The 12,316-nt window shown below is 41.1% G+C and overlaps 1 protein-coding gene across 6 annotated transcripts in view; it reads left to right on the forward strand.

Moving 5' to 3' along the window:
• MCF2L2 (MCF.2 cell line derived transforming sequence-like 2) overlaps nt 1–12,316 on the forward strand; it is a 181,087-nt gene that overhangs the window by 113,978 nt on the left and 54,793 nt on the right. The window lies entirely within an intron of this gene.

Genomic DNA, 12,316 nt, shown 5'->3' on the forward strand with positions numbered 1-12,316 from the left:
TTGTCTTGAGGGGGATGCCTGATTCACTGAAGTACATCAGCATTAAGGCAGGCACTGTAGGCAGCAGACCGAGATGGAAGTACTTAGAAAGCAAACCAAGGTGTAAGTGCCAGCAATGTGCCTTCTTTAATACACTTTTGCAAACCTTCGTAAAAAGAGAAATGAGGTTAAAAAAGGAGAAAAAGAGAAAAAAAAAAAAGCTCATTCATGTTAAGCTGAAAAGCCATTTATAATGCAGTGCCTTGTATGATTTATTGGAAATCTGAAATTTCTCACTGAATATAAGTATCAAACACAAGTCCACTGTGTATCTTCCATTCTTTCAGGACTGACCTGAATCATTCCTGACCTCATCATTGACTTCACAGAAATTTAACTGTGGTACATCATGACAATTGGTGTCTGTCACTTTACAACCATAAATCTGACAACATCTTTGTGAAATGAGGAACTGTTTTCTTTTTACACACACGAGAGGAAATCAGAGATGGGAATACTGTTGTCCAGGGCACCCGGCAGAAGTAGAGCAAGGGTAAAACCTGGGCAGTTAGCAATCCCACAGAAGGATGGGTTGCTTTGTAATACAGGTTTTGTTTGGGGAAACTTCAAGGCCTAAGGAGTTTTTCACTTGATCTCTCCTTTTTCCTGTTCTGTGTCTTAAGATGACTAAACACTTACTAGCGGCCTTCCCAGATTTCATCTGATTCTGCAGTAAGACAAAATACAATTCTTCACGGTTCATCTTAGCAGAAAAACTTTGTAGGTCGCTGTGTAAATTTGGCATGTTGTCTAAGCAGTGTTTAAATAACAGTAAAAATACCCTTATAAACAAAGTGTCATTCATTTTTCTTACCAAAACTGTAATTGCTGATTCCTTCCTAGTTCACAATTATTTTTTTTCATAAGTTTATTCTTCATTCTTTCTTTTAGTTGTCAACCCATTCAAGTATTTTATCAGTGATAAAAGGGTCCCTTTCAGAATGAGAAACTCTCAATGATAGATACTTTCAAAACTCTCTAAAGAAGTGATTTCTTGGCTGGTAATACCAGTTTTTCCTGTTTTCATTTTCAGTTGAAATTGGTAAACCAGACAGCAAAAAAAAAAAAAAAAGCACCTGGATTCTTCCTTCCACACCTAACTCAGAACCCCCTCAAACTGTGATTCATTTATGCTTCAACCAAATACGACTCTTAAGCCTGCAATTTTAACTTAATATTTTTAATATGTAGGAGGCCAGCTTGCCAAATACAAGCATGAAAAGGTCTCAGCTCTGAGCGTTCCAAAGTCAATTTGTTTCCAAAGACATTTAAAATTTAAACCCAAAATATTTCTGTGCTGTCTGTGTCTTGATAATGCAGCTTCCAGAAAACACAGCATCATGGAATCACATTTTCAAAATCAGGAGGTACCTTTAAAATTTAAGGGGCGTGTGTGGGGAAACATGATTCAGACATAACTACAGGATTCTAAGAACTAGGTCCATAGAAGGCAAAGTCAAAGGTATTTAAATTATCGAACAAAAGTTACTGCTTCTGATCAGCACTACTAACAGACTGAGTTTGGCGTGACTGAGTTTGTCTTATTTGTCTTAACAGTTGTGTCCGCTTTTCTCCTGAAAAGTGACATCTGCTCAAAGGATCAACCACATTTCATTTGTGCTCACTAATTTCCCATCTTGGTTGATCTGAATTTTCCCCAATTTAAGAGACATCTCTGCCAGTGAAGTAAGCAGACTTCATCCTGCTTTCAACCTGAAATTACAGTAAAAGTGTTTCTTCAGGGTTTTTATTTTCCAGTAGAAAAAACTGGACTTACTGTCTTCTCTTTCTTCCCCCTCTCTCCTTTTTTTAAAAAACAAAAATTCTGTTAGGGTCAGATCCTCTGTTGAGATAAAAATTATTTAGAAATAAACCTTCACCTCATCCTTCTCCCCAGTAATGTTGTTAGGTGGGGTGTTTTTAAAACATCACCCTTATTTGTTTATAAATTAAATCTTTTAACAGCCCAGCTCTATCTTGCCCACTTTGGCCTCAGCCCTGACAGAGATGCATAGCACATAGCAGGTTACATAGCTAAACCAACAAGAGAGGAAACAGCACTGTCAAGCATGCTGTTCTAAAAAGCACTTCACACATGTTTTTCTCCAGGAAACACCTACCCTATGTGTTTATCACACTCTGTTGTGCACCACCACAGCGCGCACAGGCTCGGGGCTTCTAAGGTGTTTAGAGAGCAAAGTGGTTTATTGGCATAAGGACTAATACTTGAGAACGGATGCAGGAAAGTACTGTGGCATGCTTGCAGGAATGGGATTTTAGACAGGCTGATTCCTTGTACGCGTTCGGCCATCTGGCACAGTTGGCCTCACGTCTGGCTGGAGACTGCAGGCCCTATTTCAGCATAAATAATGAGTAGGTAAGATTCAACAAAAGGGGGAGAAATACCTAGATGTTACAATTCTGTAGAATGAATTGCAGTTCCTGCAGATTTGTGTTAACAGCAGCTGCTCTGCTGTTACTGTTTCCTGCTCTTGGTAGGAGCGATGTGCTTCTAGCTGTTCTTGGCCGGTGGGAGAGGAAGGTAGGAGGGAATTCACTTAAAGCCATTTGTAAGTAACACAGAAGCCTGCTCGCCAATGTAGTATTTTTACAAGAAGGTTGGGATCAGAGATCTGTCATTTAACACTTCTGAGCCTTTGAGTCTATGTGGAGCCCTGAGCAAGCCGTGCAGTGCTCTCAGAGGGTTTTGCCTCTGGGCCACCTGCTGCCTTCTTCATCACATACATCCGTTCCAACAGGATGGACTAGCGTGATCAAACAGCATCTGTGTGCCCTAACTGTTGTGTTGTCCAGTGCAGTCCAGTATACAGAGCCTGGGCCTAAGATTCAGGGGAGGAGGTGTTTAATCAATAGAAAGGCAATTTTAAAATCTAGAAGTGCAGTTCTGTTTGATAAGCTGAACAAGCACCCTCCATTCAGAAATCGTGATTTTGGACTCTCATTGCCTTTACTTTGAGGTGGCCTTCGTAGTGCTTTTGTTATATCATAATCTAACTGACAGCCTTTTAGTTTTCATTTTCAAATCTTTCTGTGTATTCATTACATGTTTCTTGTATGAGAAATCTGATGGTCTTTCATAACCACATGATCCTGAGCCCAGACTGTAAGTATGAAATAGACATTTCTAATAAAACCACAAGAAGGGCAACCCTTTCTGGATAATTTACACAGTTGGCTGTAGGCAGCCTGTATAGATGTTACTGCATCAAAAGGTTCATGGAGTGGAGTCCTAACTAATGCACTCCTTAGTATCTTATATGCGTTAACTCCATTACTGTGATATTTTGCAATATATATTCAAATGTTATGATGGGGAGCTGATTTGGTCAGATGTTCTGTGGTACCATTTTAAAAAAGGAAATCTGATTCATAAGTCTGTTCAGATGACAGTTTCATAATCAGTCTAAGCTCATTTAGGGCTGCTGCTGCTGTCCTTTCTTCCTCTTTCCCCACACCCACCCCACGTTCTCCCTTTCTATCCCTTATACAGGGCTAGCAACTGTGCAGCTGACTTATTTTCTTTTTGTGAAATTAGTTGTGAGTTGGATCAACTCATCTTGCTCACCAGTTTATCTGACTGTCCATGCTGGTGTGCCATCACTGTCAAACGCAAGGAGGGGGGGCAGGAGGGAGTGACTGGGAGTGTGCAAAGGTGCATAGTTATTCTGTCGTACTTGTGGATCAAGAAACTGCATCCAAACAGTTATGTCAGGTATGAATCTGAATTTCCTGTAAATTTGGAATATTTTCTGGTTGATTTTTGGATCAGATTCGTCCATCACCTTGCAACAAGGGCTAGGGGACCTGGTTAGTCAAGGTTGGTGCTTTCTCTTTGAAAACACATGACAACTGTTCCTGGACTTTCTGACCACAGCTTAACTCTTTTCATGAGATGACCCCCCAGGGTTTGCGTATGGTGTTGATGTTACCAGTGGGTTGTCAGTGTGGCCTTGACTGTGATCACTTATAAGCACAAAACCAGGTATATTGAAGTGGTAGGTGTGCAGTGGCAGGAGTTACAGTAGCGTTACTTGTGTCTAATTTTCATTCATGTCTGCTGAATATACTGCTGAATAACAAGATGGATGATGGCAAGGCATCGGTAGTTTTTTACTGAGATGTGACATGTCCCATAAGCAGCATAATCCCTTCTTTCTGAATTAAACTCTAATGAGACTTTAAGCTCTCCTAGAGCTTATATTCAGATAGAATTAACTTCATAAATAACCAGCTCTAGGATTTGGAGACTGAGGTATCATTTATGGGACTCAAATGAGAGAGTCAAGTTTAATATGGGATGGACCTACCTATCATGTTTGCATAGAGGACTTCTGTATACATGCAAAATAGTCTCCAGGCGTGTACACAGCCCAAACTCATTGCTTATCCTCTGAACATGCACATAAAGTTTGCTTTACGTGCTGAGAAAATCTGTGGAGCATCTGGCATCACTTCTGCACACCAGCAGCCAGCTGTCACTTTGCAAACTCACATCCTGGAGTGAGGTGCCGCCTGCGGGTATATGCCTGAAGGTGTTTGTACCCTTAAATGACAGGTTCCAACTGCAGATTTGGATACAATTTAAATTTAAGCGTCCTTTAAATTCAGTGTATCTTGATATCTGGGTCAGGCCTACCCTCAGTTTTAATTGATCTAACAAGTACTGGGAGCTTCATAAATCAGTCTGTGCATCACTCTGAACATGAGAATAACTATAACACTGAATCGTCAGGTTGCGTGGGTAGAACAGGCTAGCACTTCTGCCCTGGGTAAAGAATTAGAAGCTATTTTCAGAATGAGAATAATGTGCCAGAGCCCTATTCTAAATCAGCAACAGCAAAGTTGCATTGACGTTTGGTCTGGGAATTGCTAAATTTAGGTGTGGACTGGTGTCAAAAATACTACTAGCTCAGGGAGTGCTGCTAAAAGCTTTGGTGTGCAAGTGCTTGTTGTAATCATCAGAGCTGCATATGACAGGAGAGAGGAACAAAGATCCCTGATTTTATTAGCTGCCGGCCAAAGATGCAGAGCTTCTACAGGAGGCAGAGGTAAATCATAGAATCATAGAAGGGTTTGGGTTGGAATGGACCCAAAGATCACCTAGTCCAACCCCCACTACCTTGGGCAGGGACACCTTTCAGTAGATCAGGTTGCTCAAAGCCCATCCAACCTGACTTTGAACACTTCCAATGATGGGGCATCCACAACTTCTCTAGGCAACCTGTTCCAGTGCCTCATAACACTCATCATAAAATTTTTTTTCCTTATGTCCAATCTAAATCAACCCTCTTTCAGTTCTAAACTATTGCCCCTTGTCCTGTCACTGCAGGCCTTGGTAAATGCTTCTTTCTGGTAAGCCCCCTCTATATTTTGGAAGGCTGTAATAAGGTCTCCCTGGAGCTTTCTCTTTTCCAGACTGAACAACCCCAAAAGGTTTTCCCCCAAAAGGGGGAATGAGTTTCCTCTTTTGTATGGCATTAGTAAGATCCACTGCAAAGCTTTCCCTACAGTATGTAAATGAAAGATGTAACAATTTTCACAACATAATATAATGTAATATGATATAGACTTGTATTACAATTGAGATAAGGTGATTTTGGTGAGTGGCTGAGACATTAAGTGTTACAGTAGAGCCTTAACAGCATGCCTTTCCAGTCTAATTTCCGGACTCTTGAAAACTTTCAGCTGGTAGAGGGGAAGAGCTTAAAGCCTACATTTTAAAAGAGAAACTCTGTTGTTGACTTCATTGTTGGGCACAGAGAACTGTTTTTCTTTCACCAGACTTAATGAAAGAGCAGTTAGCAGGAGAAATTTCAAGAAGCCACTAGCCATTTCTTGTTTGCCATCATCTCTTTCAACCTTTACAAAATCTTTGTTTTCAGAGAAGTTTCCCTGTTGGGCAGATTGGCTCCAGCACTTACAAGTCTAATTATACCCTAAAGGGTTGGGAAGATCTTTGAAGTGAAGTGTATGCTGCCATGTAGGGAGATGTTCCTGCTGATAGAAATGTGTGTAAAATAGCAAGAGAAGACATATTCATACTATAGATCCAAATACTTCTGGGAACTGGAACAGGAGAAAAAAAATAATCATATTGTTACAGTACAGTGGTTTACTGAGTGTTCTGGAGGCTTCGAGAAGTCCTTGTGTCCTTGCTCCCAAAGAATCTGGGAGGTAGAGAAAAGCTGAAATAAACACTCTCAACATTCACGTGCTTTCTGACAAAATTTGCACTTAATCAAGTATCAAAGAGGGGCAAGCAACCACTTTGCTATTGTCTCTCATACCTGCTTTCTATTGGATATTAAGGTTATTTTAATACTCTTCAGAAATTCCAGGAATTCCTCAACTTGTTTTCTGTGCAGTTGTTCTGCTGCCTGCTGGCTCTGGGCAGGCTCCTGGAATGCAGCTGGCCACATGCACATACTGGATGGTTGCTTTGTTTTAGGCACATGGGGAGGTTGGGATCAGAGGTATCTTCTGTCTTGCCGTGTGTCACAGGAGTGTGTGTGCTCCACTGCAAAAGCATTGGAAACCTCAGCAAGCGCGCAGTCAGTGGAGGGCAATCTGCATCCTCTGTTGGATGGCCACTTCCTATGCCTAGCCAGGACTTTACTAAAAGTTCTGCCCTCTCCCACCCCCGATCCATCTCAGGGTCTATACAGCATGTGCAAATAAAGGCTGCTTTGTGTTGGCCTAGGACTGGATGCATCCTGCCTGAAGAAGCATGTGTGGGCTTGAAGGTCTCTGTGTTTGTTTCTCCCCTAACTGTAGCTATATCACCCCTCAACAAAAACCTCACTTGGCTCTCACATAGCAGGTTGACAGTCCTTGGCCTTTCTGTATTTGCCTGAAGGACACCTAGAAATCCTAGGTAGCATAGGCACAAGCCAAGGAGCAGAGGATGTTACTCAGCCCTGTTATCGCTGCCAAGCTGATGGACGAGGGCAGAGGAGAGGCACTGGTATGATTTTATGCTACCTCAGTTCAGATGGTGCCACTTTTTCTTTAAAAGGCAGGACAGTGACAGTCTCCAGGCTAAGAAACTACTGAAACAAGCTAGGAGCAATCATGCCTCTCAGGGTGTAAAATGCTCCAGACAGAGTCACCGAAGCATACCTGTCCTCCCCAAACACGTTCACACCAGTTCTGGTTAAATCTGGTTTTAAACTGATCTGAAGTTAAAACCATGCAGCTTCTGTATGTCAGTTAGCTCATGAAGAAGTGCTGAGCACTTCTCGTTGTCATTTACAGCAGCGCAGAGAGCATGTCATGTTGCCTAACCAGGATGTCAGTGACTTGCACCCACACTGGGCTGATCTAAATAATTGCGTGGTTTGCAGGACAGTAGCAGACAGGACATAGCAGGTCAGAGATCACTCAGTCTGTGCAGCTAGTGATGCAGTGGAGCAGTGATTTATCGAGTGCACTGTTCAGTAAATCACCACTGACTTTACTTGCTGTGTTTAACAAGCTGCTCATTGACCAGCAATATAATACCAGGTTTGGAAGATTTGTGACGTACTCATGTTTAGAATTCTGTATTTACTTCTGAAAAGTAAATACGCATACTTTTTTCATCCAGCAGGAACATTCCTTCCTCATATGGGTCTAAACAGGAATTTTGTTCTATATGGTATCACTTGTCTGTCAAGCAGATCCTCTGCAGACTGCAAAGTTCCTGTGCCTATCCAGATTATTCAAAACACTGTTGCTGATCTTTCTCTGTAGCCTCTAGCTCAAAGGCACGGATGCTTTACTTCAATTTCTAGTTATTGCAAACCTGTCTTCAGATGCTTTTCCCTGGTTAATAGCCATGTTGGACAAACTAGTATGGACAATCTTGCCTTTATGGCATCTGACCTGAATTACAGCTAAATAACGTGGCAGTGAGCATGCTGTTCTTGGTAAAAATGCGTAAGTTCTGTATGTCTGTGCTGGCTCCCTCACTAGTACTCTCAGGCCAGACTTACTGCGTGGGTAGGGGACATGAAGAACTCCAGCCTCTGTAATCGCTCTTCCTGGGGTGGTGTGCTCACACCTCTTCCAGTCACCATTGGAACTGCACCCAGCCCCAATTCTAGCTCCACACACCGAAGTGGCAAACTAGACATCTCCCACATGGGCAAGGCTTGTGTAAGACCTGTAACTGCCACTGAGGCTGATAAACCAAGCTTCCTATTCTTCCAGGGAAAAAAGCAGAGGAATGGCAGTCCTGGATGAGCCCAGAAATCTATCGGTCCATTGTATGATCTTGGACATTGGCCATTAGCAGCTGCTTAGAGAGAAAAGTAGGAAGCAGGGATAATACTATTACCGAAATATTGGGTAATACCCTCTCAGTTTCTTGCAATCCACAGTTGTGAGAGGTTTTATTAAAGTGGCCCTTTGAACAGGTTGTCCAGCTGGAATCTGCCCTGTGGTTCTCTAAAGCTGCTTTCTAAGTTTGGAATATTACAGTCGCTCTCCCTCTTTCTTTAAGTTCATCGTTAAATTCTGCAAGCTGCATTCCAGAGGTATGGTAGAGAGGATTGTGCGAAGTATGGCTTAGTAAATGGATATGGGTGTTCCTAAGAGCTGCGATTCCCAGTCACTGCTGGGTGGAGTGTGATAGCTGCGGATGGTATGATCCTTGCTTGCCCCTCTGCCCCAGATTATGGCTGTGGAGAAAACATGATCCACAAAAAAAGGATGTGTTTGCTCCTCAGCCACGGCAGTTCAGAATTTACTGATCTAAACATGCCAAGAAGAGAGTAGCTAAAACAGAACATGTGTTCCAGCTGCTCCCATAAACTCTGGTTTAGCTTGTCAGGATTTTCTCTCCTTGTTCCATTCCCACTGTTGTGTAACTAACACCTGGTTTATTTGCCCCAAGCCCCACAAAATATGGAGTCTTGAGGACATTTAAAACCAGGGTATGCCCAAGAGATCTACCAAAGCTTGGGCAGGAGGACCGTAGATTTTAGATCTGGCACAATGCTGTGTCCTATTACAAATAGAAGCAGATTTTGCAGGATGGAGTTTCCTTAGGGCTGTATCTCAGACTGAAATCATGGAATCATAGAATCATTTAGGTTGGAAAAGATGTTTAGGATCATTGAGTTCAACTGTTAACCTGGCACTGCCAAGTCCACCACTAAACCATGTCCCTCAGTGCCACATCTCTGTGTGTTTTAAATACCTCCAGGGATGGTGACACCACCAATTCCCTGGGCAGCTTGTTCCAGTGCTTGAAATACAAACCCACCCAGGAACCAGGCATCTGTCAAACCCATCCCCTTTCTTCCAAGTGCAACATGCACTTCTTTGGTCTTCCCTCTCCAACATAAACTCAGGGCTGTCTGTAAAATCCATAATTGTAATAATAAAACTAATTCCTCATTCTACCCAAACGGCCTTCCAAAGTCTCGCAGGACAAAGCTATCAAAGGCAGATCTGCTATGAGAATCAAAGCCACTGGAGCTCTCCTCCTCCTCCAGCAGTGGGCCCTTCAGGGCAGTATGTGTTGCCATTTGCATGAAGTGAACAACAGTTTCGTGTTTAACTTCTCTGTCCCAGTCCAGAATGGCTCTGCACAGCATGAGGGGCCTTTCAGGGACAGGATGAGGAAGAGTGAGTACCACAGGCATGAGAGATGTTAGTTGCACCACCTAATGGAGGTGCTCTGGGGTAGGAGATTAGGTTGGTGTAGGAATCTATATGGAGCAGAGTCACATGTGCTTAAAACCTCTGTCACACCAGCTCAGCAAGGGAACTCGCCTGAGATTACACAGAACTCTGGAGAGAGGCTGTGGGCATGTTTTAAGGCCTGAGCTCTAGCTGTCAACATGAATTCTCAGTATAAATAGTTCCCATTAAGCTTCCTTCAACCTACTTTTGGGTTTTATTTTTTTGGTCTTGTCTGAAAGTTTTGGGGTTTTACTGCTGTAACTTTTGCTTTTATTAAAAAAGCCCTTTTTCAGATATCATGCTTTAGCACCCTGTGTGGGAAAATCCACAGCACTGTCAGCCTTTATCAGATTTCTTACTCAGTGAGGTCAACTGGTATTTGGATATCTTTATATTTTACTTACAAAGGAGTGGAAAAAGTATGCTGCATGTAAACCGAAAGTAGTTTCTGTCTTAAAAGTCAGGTTGAGCATAGAAAAAAGCTGTTAAATAGTTTTTGCAAGAGTCAGAAACTACTGCATATCTAGAGATTTTTTACCTACTCTACTTCCAATTTTTAAGGAAAAAACTCTAGGAAGGAAATGGCTTCCAGGACACAGGAACTCTGTGAATTTCCAACAAACGATAGGACATGCAAAGTGTAGAGTGCTTTATTTTAGAGGTCTTATCTTTTAAATCTGTGACTGTATGTTCTAGTGCTTACTAGCTAGAAACAAGTAAGAGGGTAAAGAGCATATTTATAACCTTCATTTATGTTTTATACATATATGCATATATTTATATTTTATATTTTAAAAAGCAGTGAGCTTCCTTTGTTGGCTGGTAAGCTTGAGTGCCCATAATGATTTCAGTTTAGCAGATGAAATCTGTTCTTAGGCAAGTGTAGTGAAGAATTATTTCTTTCTCCCCTGTCCTCACTTTTTGTGAGTCCTATATGCAATATACTTCGCTGTAGTAAATGAAGATCCAGCTGTACTAATCTGCCTGCCCCTAAGAAATCAGAAGGTTTGCTTTTGATTGGATAATATTTCTAAGGAAGAATAGTGAAATTTGAGTAATTCAGTTAATTCTGTGGCCTATATGTAATTACTGACAATCTCAAGCAAGCAAACAATGCTAAGGAATTACATGAAAGTCTCCGCAATATGGGAGCAGCCTGGTAACCTGCAATGTCTCAGTTCCATGCAGATATTTTACAAACGTGTGTGTAGTAGCTTGTATGGATAACAATCTTCTAGCAACATACTACGATCTACTAAAATATGGCCTAACACTTAGTTGTTACATTACTAGCAGATTTGATCTATAAATTATTCACCTGCTTTAGCTAATTGATTACTCAATGCTGAGATATCACAAAGCTCAATATATGTGTATCATCAAATAGGAATAGCTACAAGGTTAAAAGACCAAAATCATAAGGTGGTCCTGATGGATATTCACAAATATGGGTAGCTGGCAAATATTTACACAGCTACTTGGCATGTTATTTTGGCCTAAGTGAGGACCAGTCTGCAGCATCTGCATTGTTTAAAGCTAGCTCAAATTTGTGTGCAGAGCTGCATCATTTCAGTATGGATGTGCAGCTGAGATGAGAAATAACTCTTGCTTGACTTTTAGTTCTCTACTCTTATATTCCTCTCTGTAGGTGATTTAATTAATTTGCCTCTCCATTAACAACTATGTTCTGGTTCCTATAATGTAGGTCAACTAATTAAGATATATAAAAATATTTCCCCAAGGTCGTTTGTTTTGGGAACAATTAATGTGGGACAATTCCTTATGTGTGAAGAGATCAGATCATTTCAGAAGCAGCAAAATATTATAAATGGTGACTTAGCTGGAGAAATATATTTCTAACAAAGATACAGTCCTTCTGCTGAGAAGAACTTCCATAATAACCTGAGCAAATCCATTTGACATTGCAGCAGAATAGGATCACCTAGGCAGGCAATTACAGTATCTTCACTAATTTTCAGATGAGATAGAGCATACTACCTAAATCCCTTATGCTTCTCGAAGTTAGTTAGTTGGGATTCATTTGCAGCCATGAAATGCATTTTAAGAACAGTCATTGCTCTTTCAAGCCATTTCTCTCTTTCATTTGAAGAAAAAAAAAAAAAAGGAATATGTGTCAGAGAAATCAGAAATGTTTTCTGTACCAGCTAACAAATAGAAAGTTCCATTCAAACAAATGTTCTTACGTCCAAAATTATCTTTAATTCCACCTTAGGAGGTAAAGTATAGCAACTGATTCATTACTTAAATTTCACTTGAGCTATTGCACAATCTCAGCTGAGAATACTTTTTGACTGGAAGAGGCACTTTTAGCACTGTGAGAAATGAAAAAAAATTCCTCTTAAAAGCCATTATGTAGGTGGAATGGAATTTTCCTCTACGCAGCAGTTGACATGCTGTCATTTCTTTTGATTTCATAGCACAATGTTAATTTTGAGATTTACGGTTAGGCCAGTCTTAGAATTTCTTGTAGCAATTTCTAATTCAAAACTGGTTGTGCTATTTATTGCTGATTCTATTTCCATTGGGACAGTGAAATTTTCACCATTTACTATCTACAAAGGAGATA

The sequence above is a fragment of the Falco cherrug genome, chromosome 11, assembly GCF_023634085.1.
Source record: "Falco cherrug isolate bFalChe1 chromosome 11, bFalChe1.pri, whole genome shotgun sequence".
Classification (NCBI taxonomy): Eukaryota; Metazoa; Chordata; class Aves; order Falconiformes; family Falconidae; genus Falco; species Falco cherrug.